The 13,449-nt window shown below is 44.0% G+C and overlaps 1 protein-coding gene across 9 annotated transcripts in view; it reads right to left on the bottom strand.

Annotated features, from left to right (window-relative positions):
• LOC5569251 (disintegrin and metalloproteinase domain-containing protein 12) overlaps nucleotides 1-13,449 on the bottom strand; it is a 1,070,169-nt gene that overhangs the window by 726,403 nt on the left and 330,317 nt on the right. The window lies entirely within an intron of this gene.

Here is a 13,449-nt window from a genome sequence, read left to right as displayed (position 1 = left end):
TTCCAAGAAATTGTCATGCCCTTCCAATTCTCGCCGTTCAACGTTATGTCCTTTCGATGTTTTGAAATTTGATGTTTTGAAATTTGATGTTTTGGAATTTGACGTTTTGTCACTCAATTTGACAGATACACAAACTCTCAAATGATTCCTCATTATGGGACCAGTGTACCTTTCCAGAGAATATGGAAAAGTTGCTTCGATTCCTTCTCGCCAGGCTTGGCGACAAAGATATTTGGCCTGGGAATTCCCTGGAAGATTAGATCAACCAACAAGGCAACGTGCGCGCGCCCAACGGATGTCGTCTTGGAGATCGGCTTACCACCCAATGTGATGTCCATGTAGGTAGGTACAACAAACGACTACGTATTGCTCTCTGTATATTCGGTTCTCTAATCACTGGATTGTGTGCGGCGGGAGCATTCAAGCTTAGGACAAGGGTTGTTCATCAATTTGTACCCCCAGCCAGCATTAGAGGCGTAGAGTAAAGTGGGGCAAAAGTTCGAGTTAGGAAAAAGATATTTCTGTCACAAAAGTATAGATGTTTTGTGATTCAGTCAGCGAATATTTGTCCCATACTTGTTTCGAACTCATGCCAAAAGTTCGTTTTAGACAAGCAAATCTGAAACTGTTATAGCCGTGGTTATAACTTAGTTATTGGTAAACATTGTAAGGCAAGTTTGTTCAGTAAAACTTTAGGTTGTGTGATATATGATTCTTTTTAACTGTCATACTTTTTGAGAAAGATTGACTAAAATCGAACTTTTGCCCCACCTCACTTTACGTGTGTATGTAGGGATGTATGATTGCGGCGGGTTGACGAAGGGACAAGTCACTGTGGGAATTATTTTGGATCCAGCTCGGTTGGGTTTTTTGGTTGTTTGTGTCAGATTGAGCCAAAGCCTGCCTAACGAACGTTGGGTTCGAGGTTCGTCGGAATGGATCGTTAGGGATTTGCGCTAAAGCGAGGGACAAACAATTGGTTAATAAAATTACCACTGCTGGCTGGAAGCGACTTTTGGCCGTCGATTGGGCTTTGGTGGATGCGATCTGGATTGTTTGATTAGAAGAATCACAGTTGTTGCTCAGGAGAACGGGGAAAAAGTCATAAGTTTGCTGAGGTAAATTTGTGTTTTTGTGTGTTTCCACAAGAAGACGTTGGTAATGTACTATCATTGTCCAAATTTTCATATATTTGAAGCCCTCATTTAATTTAAGAACAACATTTTGATTGATCCTAGAGATTTAATCATCGTGGGTCCTGCGATAACATTAACACTAAGAGTTTACGTGACCTGGATATAATCTACACGTTTGTCAAAGAGAAAAACCCCAAAAAAATCAAACATCTTTCATGTTCCGCACGAATCATTGCCTTCACGGAATTGCCAATCGCATATTCGCAGCACCGAATTCATCCCGTGTGTATTTACCATAACTATAAAAGCTTTCCTCTTCGCTCAAACTGCCTACAAAGCTGCATGCTGTGCAAAAAAATGCCGGATGCTTCTTTGAAGCAGCTGGAGCTTCTTCGAAGGCACCCGATAACTGGAGGGCCATCCAAGAAAAACAAAATATGAAAAATCCTAATCATCGGGAAAAGTAAACAACCGTAGCAAATAGACTTGTATGTACCTACAAAACGAGAGAAAGAAATCAAACGAAACGAACGAACGATTGCTCGCATCAGATCGGCGGATTTTGTCCCCCACGTGTGCACCCACCCATAATAATTCCTCCTTAACGAACGAGTACACGGAAAAGGAAGGAGCTTCTGCGACGCTGTCTATCACGACGGCTCTATGGATTCAGTTTGCTTCTTTTGCAGCGTTGCATATAGGAGTGATTATGGTCAATCATGACCAAAAATATGTTTTGCCCTTTTGTGGAGTTTCTATTATCATTCCTATCATCATCAACATTTTTCGTAATTTTTAACTGAAATTTTTGATACTTTGGGTGCAATCATCATTCATAGACGAATAAAACATCAACTGTTTTCATCATTTGAAACTAAAGTTTTTGAAACTTTGGGTGTTTCTGTTGAAACGCATCTTGGTAAATATACTTTCATAGCTGCCAATTTACCTTTTAAATGCACTGGGCAGCAAGGTAATTTGCTCCAAACTGACTTGCAAAAATTGACTCGTAATAAGTCAAAAATGTTTGTCATTGGTGACAATAATGCCAAACATCGATCATGGAATATTCCACAAATTAATTCCAACGGCAGAATGTTATTTGATGAGTGATCTTTAGGATGTTTTTTAATTCAATACCCTGATAGCCTTACTTGTTTTTCCCCTTCTAGAAATATTTCTATAAACGATTTGGTCTTAAACCGATTCTAGTCACCTTTGTAGCCAACTGGTAACTCACGCTGGTTTTGATTCTGGTCATGTTACCATATTTTTTCTTCTGTTTTCGACGTATCCTCAATGTTGTTAAGAGGCTTTGTTCAAAAATATAACAGGATCAAAAATCTATTTATTTCAAATTTGAAATTAAGGCCACATATCAGTTTTAGCAACTCCTCCATGCATCGTCGAAGGAATATAGTTGATAAGAAAAATAAATATGTATACAAATGAAACGAACGATCGAACGGAACGAAACGAAAAAAACGAACAAACGATGCGGTGATTGGAAAAGCATACCAACTGGAAGTGAATATAGGCGGCTTCCCCCGGTCGGATCTCCGCTGCGCAACAACTTCAACGTGGATTCAGGCGCGTCTTGCGACGTTTTCACTGCCGTAATAAAATAATGGCAACCCCCGGAATAAGGTGGACCCAGACAGAGACGGACGGTGAAGATGTTCCGCTGACTATGGTGCCCGGGAGCGTGTATTTTCCTATTGGAAATATGTTCTTCCGACGGTAGCGGTAAATGAATTCACATTTATTGGAATTGCAAATTGAACCAATTTCTGTAATCTACGGCGGTGAAATGTGCGCGCAGATGCTCACAGAACTGCGATTTGAATATTCAGGGACATGCTTCTCTGAATGGGTGCAACTAATTGTTGAGTTGTCTAATTCGTAACTGATGATGTGCCGGTTTTGCATTGTATCTGATATATTGTTTCTCAAGAAAATGATTCATTGTTTGTGTGTACATTCTTCTTTTGTATTAAATCGTTCATTAGTATAATTTCAAACATCAAATTCATTACTTATGATAAGGTGTTCTGTGTAAGCTGGTTCATATATAATTGAGTCACACAGACGAGTGTGCCTTTGTGAAGGTCACAGGGGAAGCTATCGATCAGTGGGTAGTGGACCAATACAACAAGTTCGATTACGACGTCAAAGGTGTCGAATATAAGCTACGGCTCCACATGGCGGACGGATGCGTGGATGTGAGGGTCCACGATCCACGACAGAAAGCACTACAAACGAACAGATCCGGAGACATATGGAGGCTTGCGGTGATGTTCTGTCCGTACAGAAACTGTTATGTTACTCCAAAACGAAGCTAGGAAACGGTACTTTCCAAGACTCTCATCAGGTATTCGCCTAGTGAGTATGGTTCTCAGAGAGCACATTATATCGTATAACACGATTAGAGATGGGCAAAACGGCTTTTTTTAGAGAACGATCCGAATCACTCACTCTATTGAATCGGATCTTTTGAACGGTTTAGTGGCTCAGCGGCTCGTAAAGAAAGGGCAAACTGAACCGAGCGTACGGATCAAAGGTTCATTCCGTGTCGCCCGCCATGTGATGTACGATTTTTTGCTTCCTCATTCTTCTCCAGAAACTCACGATTCGACCGGGCACGAACACGATATTCGGCCGATTTCTGCAGACTGAACTGCCGTGAATCGCAAGTCAGTCCCATCTGCATTTTTGTCAAAATTGAGTTGAGTTCAGTTTTCAACATATCTTTGAATGCCTTTTCAGCTACATTGTTGATACAATATACTTTGTTCGGAAAAATAAGAAGAAGTAGCAAGTCAAAAAAGTAATCGCATATCAGTCCCACAAGAAAATTCCACACCGTGTGACACAAAAATGAACCGTGTTTGATCACCTTTATATTTTTCTCACATAGATATCATAGTGAAAAGCAAATTTTTTAAAGTTTCATCAAGATTGGAACATGTTCAAATTTTCTGGATTTTTTAAATATTCGTATGGAAAACGAGTTTGTAAACTTCAAAGCCGATTATCTCAATGCCTACTTTTTACAGATGAGACTGAATTGCGATTCACGGCAGTGAACCATACGAATGATACAAAACTATGTTCTTTGCCGTTAAAATAGTTGTTTTCTCTCTTTATCTTTAATTTGCATTTAATTCAAGTGAAACCAAACATTAATAGTTATGTTCGCAGCTTCGTGAAGCATACGATTACTATTTAGGAGACCGCTCGGTACTTCCAACAATAAACCTTATCAAAGGTAAGATGCTACGTTGACAAAGTGAGTTGAGTAATACGTTCGTACATGCGAATGAAAGCTTTGTCTCTATTGAACCAACCAATCCTTCCAATTGAGAGAAAACAGACGCAAAAGAACCATTATCAATCGACTCGATCTATCCGACACTGAATACTTAGAGGATTTTACAGAGATAGAAAACTATGTCTATGAACACTTTCGAGACATGTACTCTAAAAGAGAGGAAACTATCAACACCGAATTTAAGATGGTCAAATGCATTCCAGGCGATAGTAGAGCAGATTACAATTTCATGGACACAATTTGTACGGAGGAAATTTACTTTGTCATTAAAGGAAGCGCTTCTAAAAACGCTGGTCTGAATGGGATGACGAAAGAGTTTTGCACTAAGGCGTTCGATATAATCCACGTTTGTCTTAACCTCAGACTAAACGAAGCTTTGAGGGAGGGATTCACGTCTGATCTCACAAACGGTGTAATAGTCATTATTAACATGAAAGGCTCCAATAACACACTCAAGTCCTATTGGCTTATTTCTCTTCTCAATGTAGATTTCAAACTTTTATCTCGAATCCTGAAAACTCAGTTTTAAAGAGTGAGGACGCAATATTCGTTATCAATAGCACTCAAAAATGGTGGGGCTCAGATAGCCGTAGCGATAAACGTGCAGCTATTCAGCAAGACCAAGCTAAGGGTCGTGGGTTCGAATCCCACAGGTCATTGGCATAGTAGGCTCTCAGTTAATAACTGTGGAAGTGCTCATAAGAACACTAAGCTGAGAAGCAGGCTCTATCCCAGTGGGGACGTAACGCCAGAAAGTAGAAGAAGAAGCTCTCAAAAATACTCCAATCATAAACGAAACATATACCAAATCAAATTGAGCTTGAAAGATCGCATAGCACACTTCTGATAGCATCCCTTTATAGGCACTCTTTCAAACTCCCACATATTAGTTGATGGTCATACCTCTTGTGAGTTCCCGGTGCAGAGCGACCCTATAGTTTGCACGCTTGACATAACCTTGGAACTCCATTTAAAAAATGTCAACGACTCTAGCAGTGAATGTCAACTCCATATAAAAAAAATCCTGAACAATTCCAGCAGTGCATGTCAAAGAGTAGGACAGTCAATTGAGCGTGAAGAAAGAGGGACAGAGAAGGAGATTTTTTCGTGACGTCATCATGCACTCTTCTATTGCTATGAATTTATCTACCATTTACCTACAACCACTGAGGTTTGCTTTTGCAAACCTGGAGCGTCTGTACTCCATGTTAGGAGCGGCTCAGAACAGCGTCTGTTCCCCATGTCAGGGGCGGCTGATCATCGTCCGAGTGCCAGAGAAGGACTCTAAGCTAATCTGCGCACTATGGCCCTCCGAACATTTAGGGGAAATACTGCCCATAACTGCATAACAGTCACATTCGACATTTTTGACAAATTGGAGTTAATACCATGGAGAGTCATCACATGATAAATACTTTCGATCAACTTATTGAAATCTGTGAGATTGTTCTAGAATATTCGAAAAAAATACCAAGTTGTTTTGTCACATTGGTAATTATAACCGCATAACAGTCACATTGAGATTATAAATAAGCCTCCTAATATAGCAACGAAATTTCTATCAAAATTATTTTCTGACTTTACACCTAGTATGCGATATGAGTTGTACAAAATATCAGCCTCAAATAAGCACTTTTGAATTCCTGGTAATTTTTAGAAATTTAAGTTTCCTCCCATACTAACATAAAATGCACACTTGGTATTCCATTTACTCAATGCCTACTTTTGTCGAATGTTACAAATATGCAGTTATGGGCAGAATAGTCCTCCGGAAATCTAAGGGGTTGGTGTCAGGCCCTGCAAGCCAACCGTAAAAACACATCAGCACAGGAACGTCAACGAGAGATTACGGAACGGAACAATCGGCAAATACCACAGCGACGAAAAAGGACTAGCGATTGGAAACTCGGTACGTGGAACTGCAAATCTTTCAACTTCATTGGAAGTACTCGCATAGTCTTCGATGTAATGAAGACCCGCGGTTTCGACATCGTTGCGCTGCAGGAGGTGTGCTGGACAGGAGCATTGGTGCGAACGTTTAGAGGTAATCATACCATCTACCAGAGCTGCGGCAACACACGCGAGCTGGGAACAGCTTTCATTGTGATGGGTGATATGCAAAGGCGCGTGATCGGGTGGTGGCCGATCAACGAACGAATGTGCAAGTTAAGAATCAAAGGCCGATTCTTTAACTTCAGCATAATCAACGTGCATAGCCCATACTCCGGAAGCACTGATGATGACAAGGACGCATTTTACGCGCAGCTCGAACGCGAGTACGACCGCTGCCCAAGCCACGGCGTCATAGGAGATTTGAACGCTCAGGTTGGCCAGGAGGAGGAGTTCAGACCGACGATTGGAAAGTTCAGCGCCCACTTGCTGACGAACGAGAACGGCCTACGACTGATAGATTTTGCCGCCTCCAAGAATATGACCATTCGTAGCACCTATTTCCAGCACAGCCTCTCGTATTGGTACACCTGGAGATCACCTCAGCAGACAGAATCGCAAATCGACCACGTTTTGATCGATGAACGGCACTTCTCCGACATAACCGACGTCAGAACCTTTCGTGGCGCTAACATTGACTCCGACCACTACCTGGTGATGGTGAAACTGCACCTAAAACTATCCGTCATCAATGATGTACGATACCGACACCCGCCCCGGTACAATCTAGAGCGGTTGAAACAACCGGATGTCGCCAATGCGTACGCGCAGCATCTTGAGGACAGTCAAAGCAGCCATTAACGACGCTGCCGAAAGCATTGTCGGATATGTGGAACGGAGCTCAAGAAACGATTGGTTCGACGAGAAGTGCTACTTTGTTTTAGAGGAGAAGAATGCAGCGCGGGCTGCAATGCTGCAGCATGGTACGCGGCAAAACGTGGAACGATACAGACTGAAGCGGAAACAGCAAACCCGCCTATTCCGGGACAAAAAGCGCCGCCTGGAAGAGGTGGAATGCCAAGAGATGGAGTTGCTGTACCGTTCTCAAGAAACGCGGAAGTTCTATCAGAAGCTCATCACATCCCGCAAAGGCTTCGTGTCGCGAGCTGAGATGTGCCGGGATAAGGATGGGAGCATCTTGACGGACGGACGCGAGGTGATCGAAAGGTGGAAGCAGCACTACGATGATCACCTGAATGGCGCAGAGAATACAGGCACAGAAGGTCAGGACAACGAAGGCGATGGCTACGTCAGCACAGCGGACAGCGGAAACCAACCAGCTCCCACGATGGGGGAAGTTAAGGATGCCATTCAACAGCTCAAGAACAACAAGGCAAAGGCAAAGGCTTCGTGCCGCGAGCTGAGATGTGCCGGGATAAGGATGGGAGCATCTTGACGGACGGACGCGAGGTGATCGAAAGGTGGAAGCAGCACTACGATGATCACCTGAATGGCGCAGAGAATACAGGCACAGAAGGTCAGGACAACGAAGGCGATGGCTACGTCAGCACAGCGGACAGCGGAAACCAACCAGCTCCCACGATGGGGGAAGTTAAGGATGCCATTCAACAGCTCAAGAACAACAAGGCAAAGGCAAAGGCTTCGTGCCGCGAGCTGAGATGTGCCGGGATAAGGATGGGAGCATCTTGACGGACGGACGCGAGGTGATCGAAAGGTGGAAGCAGCACTAAGATGATCACCTGAATGGCGCAGAGAATACAGGCACAGAAGGTCAAGACAACGAAGGCGATGGCTACGTCAGCACAGCGGACAGCGGAAACCAACCAGCTCCCACGATGGGGGAAGTTAAGGATGCCATTCAACAGCTCAAAACAACAAGGCCGCTGGCAAGGATGGTATCGGAGCTGAACTCATAAAGATGGGCCCGGACAGGTTGGCCGCTTGTCTGCATCGGCTGATAGTCAGAATCTGGGAAACGGAACAACAACCGGAGGAGTGGAAGCAAGGCGTTATATGCCCTATCTACAAAAAGGGTGACAAACTGGAGTGTGCAAATTATCGTGCAATCACCATTCTAAACGCCGCCTACAAAGTGCTATCCCAGATTCTCTTCCGTCGTCTATCACCTATAGCAAACGAGTTCATGGGAAGTTATCAAGCAGGTTTCATCGACGGCCGCTCGACAACGGACCAGATCTTTTCCGTGCGGCAAATCCTCCAGAAATGCCGTGAGTACCAGGTCCCTACGCACCATTTGTTCATCGATTTCAAGGCGGCAAACGATAGTATCGACCGCGTAGAGCTATGGAAAATCATGGACGAGAACAGCTTTCCCGGGACGCTCACAAGATTGATCAGAGCAATGATGGACGGTGTGCAAAACTGCATGAAGATCTCAGGCGAACACTCCAGTTCGTTCGAGTCTCTGCGGGGACTACGACAGGGCGATGGACTTTCGTGCCTGTTGTTCAATATTGCGCTTGAAGGTGTCATGCGGAGAGCCGGACTTAACAGTCGAGGCACGATTTTCACGAGATCCGGACAATTTGTTTGCTTCGTGGACGACAAGGATATTATTGGGAGAAAATTTGAAACGGTGTCAGATTTGTTCACCCGCCTAAAACGCGAAGCAACAAGAGTCGAGCTAATGGTGAATGCGTCGAAAACAAAGTACATACTGGTTGGCAGAACTGAGCGCGACAGGACCCGCCTAGGAAGCAGTGTTACGATTGACGGAGATACCTTCAAGGTGGTGAACGAGTTCGTCTACCTCGGAGCCTTGTTGACGGCTGACATCAGTGTTAGTCGGGAAATACGAAGACGCATCATCAGCGGAAGTCGTGCCTACTATGGGTGGATCTAGGTGGATTGACCAGGTGCACCAGGACCTGGAGAGCGTGGGTCACAGTCGAGGATGGAGAGAAGCGGCCATGAACCGAGTGAATTGGCGAATTATTGTTGGCGAGGCTTTATCAAGATAATTGGTGTAAAGCCAAATAAACGAAACGTTTCATACGAAGGTATTATTGTCGATATGAATTCATCAACAACTTCATAAAAGCTCAAAATCACAATTTATGTCATTTGGTAGTGAGAACATGATTTTGCGTAGGATACCATATCGCCAGGTTGTATCGTACGCTTTCGATAGATCCAGGGACGCTACCAAGCATCGACTGTTGGTAGTGATCTCTCTAGTTTAGCGAAGTATGTATCGGTGCCATGCTCAGCACGAAAAGCGTGTTGAAACTTGTCAAGGCGCCCACTCGATTCTTATTCGGTGATGAGGCCACGGTTGACAATTCGCTCAAGAAGCTTCGTCATGCAGCTAGTAAGCGGGATTTGACGAAAGGTAGTAGGCCCGGAATCTTGACAAGTTGGCTTCGGGATGGGAACGATCAGAGCATTTCGCCAGCTGGAAGGAAAATCACCACTGTACCAGATTTTGTTGAGGAGCTCAAGCAGAATCATTTTCACGGATATAGGAAGTCGTCTCAGCAGCTGATACTCTATCAAATCGATACCTGTCGAGGCACCTCACCCTTTGTCGAGAGTCCACAGAAGTTCGGCTAGGGTAATGTCAGTGTTGTACACGTCGCCGGTATTAGGCGAAACATCTATGGACACTCTCTCAGCTGCCATTCTTGCCATCTGAAACGATGGAGGGTAGCTACTCTCGTCTAGCTAAATGTCGATGATCTTTTACCGTAGTTCGTCGCTAGTTCTTCTGTTACTTGTTCAGGGTCATCTAGGAATACGTTTGGCCATTTGAGAACAACTGGGAGTCACTGCCGATTTCCGCGCAGTTGTTGTTTGTCACATCGTCGCGTTGTTTGCTGATTTGGGTGGTCATATGGTATGGTATGGACATCGCAATTGGGAAGTGATCACTGTTGTGTGTGTCTGATAAGGTTCCCCAGGTGAACGTCTATGCCAGACTCTCTGAGCAGATGGTCACATCGATCGCCGAAGTGTTGCCGGAAGCCGGGTCGATGTGGGTAGCTGAGCCATCATTTGAGACTACCATTTGTTTCGTCAAGATTGTTTCGGCTATGAATAGCCCAAGCGCACTCGATAGGAGCGATCACCATGCGATGTGGTGCACGTTGAAGTTGCCTAGGAGTAACCTTCCAGCTGGTCGAACAATATCGTATACAATAGTGCATAAGAGTACAAAACTGGAGCGATATACGTACATGTGCCATAAGGCTGCATGCAAAATGTGCGTATATCGCGTCCACTTTTGTACTCATATATATTATCAAATACGATGGTGTGTTTACTGGGCAGTGTGATCTGGTACTAAGTTTAACTTGGCGTTATGTTTATCGACACAACGGTTGCATGGATCATTTGTCTATCAAAACCATAATAAATCATACCTTGCTCGGTTACTCGCGAGTAAACGTTCCCGAGATTGTTGCTACTTCTTTTGACATGTTCTCCCGAGCAGACGGGTGCGGACTTACTCACACCTAGCCAGTTCCCGAGTCTGTGATGTTTGTTATGTGTTGGTACAGAGTGGATGGTATCTAAGTGGATTTGCAGTGTCGTGTAGGATTCCATCGGCTACGGAGGTGAGTTCGTCATCAACGGGTTGGAGTAAGACGTCCCGGATGACTCCTTAAGCCTGCCGTACTTGCGTCGGAAGAGGTACTACACTTTCCCTACTTCCGAACCGAAAAGTCTCGTTGTCCGTATTCATGCGTAGGTCGTTGTTGTATTCCGAACATTGTTCGAGAGTGAGGTTATCGAAGCCGCTGGTTAGGGGGGTCCTCCGATACCTCAGACTCTTCGCCGCAATACTCCATCTGGGTCAGGTCATGGGTGGTGAGTGCTGTCTTCTTCGGGGGTGAGCAAGTGTCTGGCGAGGTGGATGGTTTCGGGGAGATGGGTTTCGGAGGTCTTCCGCGCATTGTTTTCTAAACGGGCTTCTCAGAGACGACAGTTTCACGGACATGTGTACTCGTTCTGTGTTCGACTGCTGCTTCAATTGTTTGATGAAAGCCATCATGTGCTCAATCATTTCATCTTTCCGCTTGCTCTTTCCCTGCAGTTTGGCGATCTTTATTTCTTTCGCTACCACAGCCACTGCACTGAATATTCTATAAAAGATTTCAGATACCATAGGCAAAGGAGCCAGTATGTGACATGATCAAAACCATAGAAATATTGGAGATGCTTTCGGAAACATTTTCAGAACCACAAGGTGCCTTGACTTTAAACGCGTGAATGGGGATCCAAGTCGGTCATTTTGGAATTCCGAGATGATTAAAGTGAAATTAAACACTAGATTTAACAATTTTAGATTAAACAGAAAACTTTGAATAGTTTGCTGAGTTTTTCAGAAAAATAAGATTTTCGTACAAAATCATAACATTTTCGTAGCCGAAAATCTAGAGCAAACAAAAAAACATAACCCCAAATCTTGAATAATGGTAACAGCCCAGACACAAATTATTACAAATGGTAAGAACACCCTATATGTAATGTGTGATGACATACAGTTAAATTATGACATTTTGTATAAGCCATTCCAACCGTAACATTCACAAAATACATCTCAAAATGATGGCGTTCACTCATCGTCTCAAACAGGGTCCCAATTTCAACGAAACAGTTTTCCGCCGAGACAGAGCGCTGGGCGAAGATGTAGTCGAAACCCATTAACCGCATCGTTATCCTCCGGCAAAGTTGCCATTCTCAACCGTCTGAGTCTGAGAGGATACGAACCTTTCCTAGGGCGACGATATCGTAGTGGTCGTTGTTCGTATACTCACTCGACAGTATCCAGACACGTGTCTTGACGCAACATTAGGAGTATGCCATATTTATTGTACCTTCATGTGCATACACAGTACATGTCAGTGCTACGTTTTCTACCTATTGATCCCGTTTCGATCCTTGTTTGTGCCTTCCATTTTTCGTTGGACCGGTTAGCGAAAGCTAGCGGTGGTAATCCTTCTGGGACACCGTATTGTGAAAAACCTCTTAGAAGATAATTTCTTCTTTCGTGTATTCACTTCACATGGTTGCCACCACGAACAAAAGGAAGGGTGAATCTATGAATTTAAAAAAAAAATCTAAATATCGCATACCCTTATCCAGAAACAAGGACACCTGGAGTGAACGGAACAAACCGCTGACTGCTTTGTATTCCCAAGGCATGGCACAGACAACAACGACATCTTCGATGGCATTCGCAGAAGCCGGAGCAGTAGCAGCAAGCAGTAGCGATAGCGACGACAACCAAGAGCTGAACCTAAGCGAAGGTGAGAAGGTGCGCTCTGAATGACGGTAGCAAAGGTTCCAGGAGAAGCTTACAGTCAATCATTCCCCCACCACCCCCGTCTTGGTGTGGCTACACGAACGTTACCTCGCCGTTGTTCGTCGTCGGTGGGCTCAGTGCCATTATTTTGGATCATTTGGTTAGCCTCTGTGCGGGAAAGGTTCCTGGCGGCTATAAATATCTTCAGCTAGATGGTCGTTCTCGGCAGTTGCATTTGAGAAGATTTCACAGCTGAAAACGGCAGATATGTGTACGTCCTTGCTTTTCTGGTGGAAGGTGCTAGGTGGTCCATTTTTCCGTTTCATTTTGAACAATTTCTTTATTCGAACGATCGTTACTTATCCGAAAACGGGCAATCAATATTCATCAGCAATAGGGGCTTTTAGTGTGAGAAGCATCTGATGTGTTTTAAAGATGGAATGAAGACATTTTACAAGGGCCCAATTTAAAAGTACCGTTTTGATTCATATTACGGACACTTAAGGCCTCAGTGAAGTGTAACTCACGAAAAAGCATGTAAAATAAATCACTCCGTATGATTCCTCCGCGTTATCGAACCTTCAAGCCCCTTAACCTTCGAATTATGAGCGATGATTTCGATTCCGAAACATGAATAATTCTAAATAAATTGAAATGTGTGGAATTTACATGATTCTTATTCCGGACGCTTCCTTACTTTTGCCTCATACTCCGGACACTTCGATTTGAATTCCGGACAGGTCAAACAAATCATAGATAGAAAAGTCAAATCATCAAATGAAATCGTTAATCCACTAGAGAGA

The sequence above is a fragment of the Aedes aegypti genome, chromosome 1 (genome assembly GCF_002204515.2).
Source record: "Aedes aegypti strain LVP_AGWG chromosome 1, AaegL5.0 Primary Assembly, whole genome shotgun sequence".
NCBI classification, from domain to species: Eukaryota; Metazoa; Arthropoda; class Insecta; order Diptera; family Culicidae; genus Aedes; species Aedes aegypti.
This window is presented reverse-complemented; position numbering and strand designations above follow the sequence as displayed.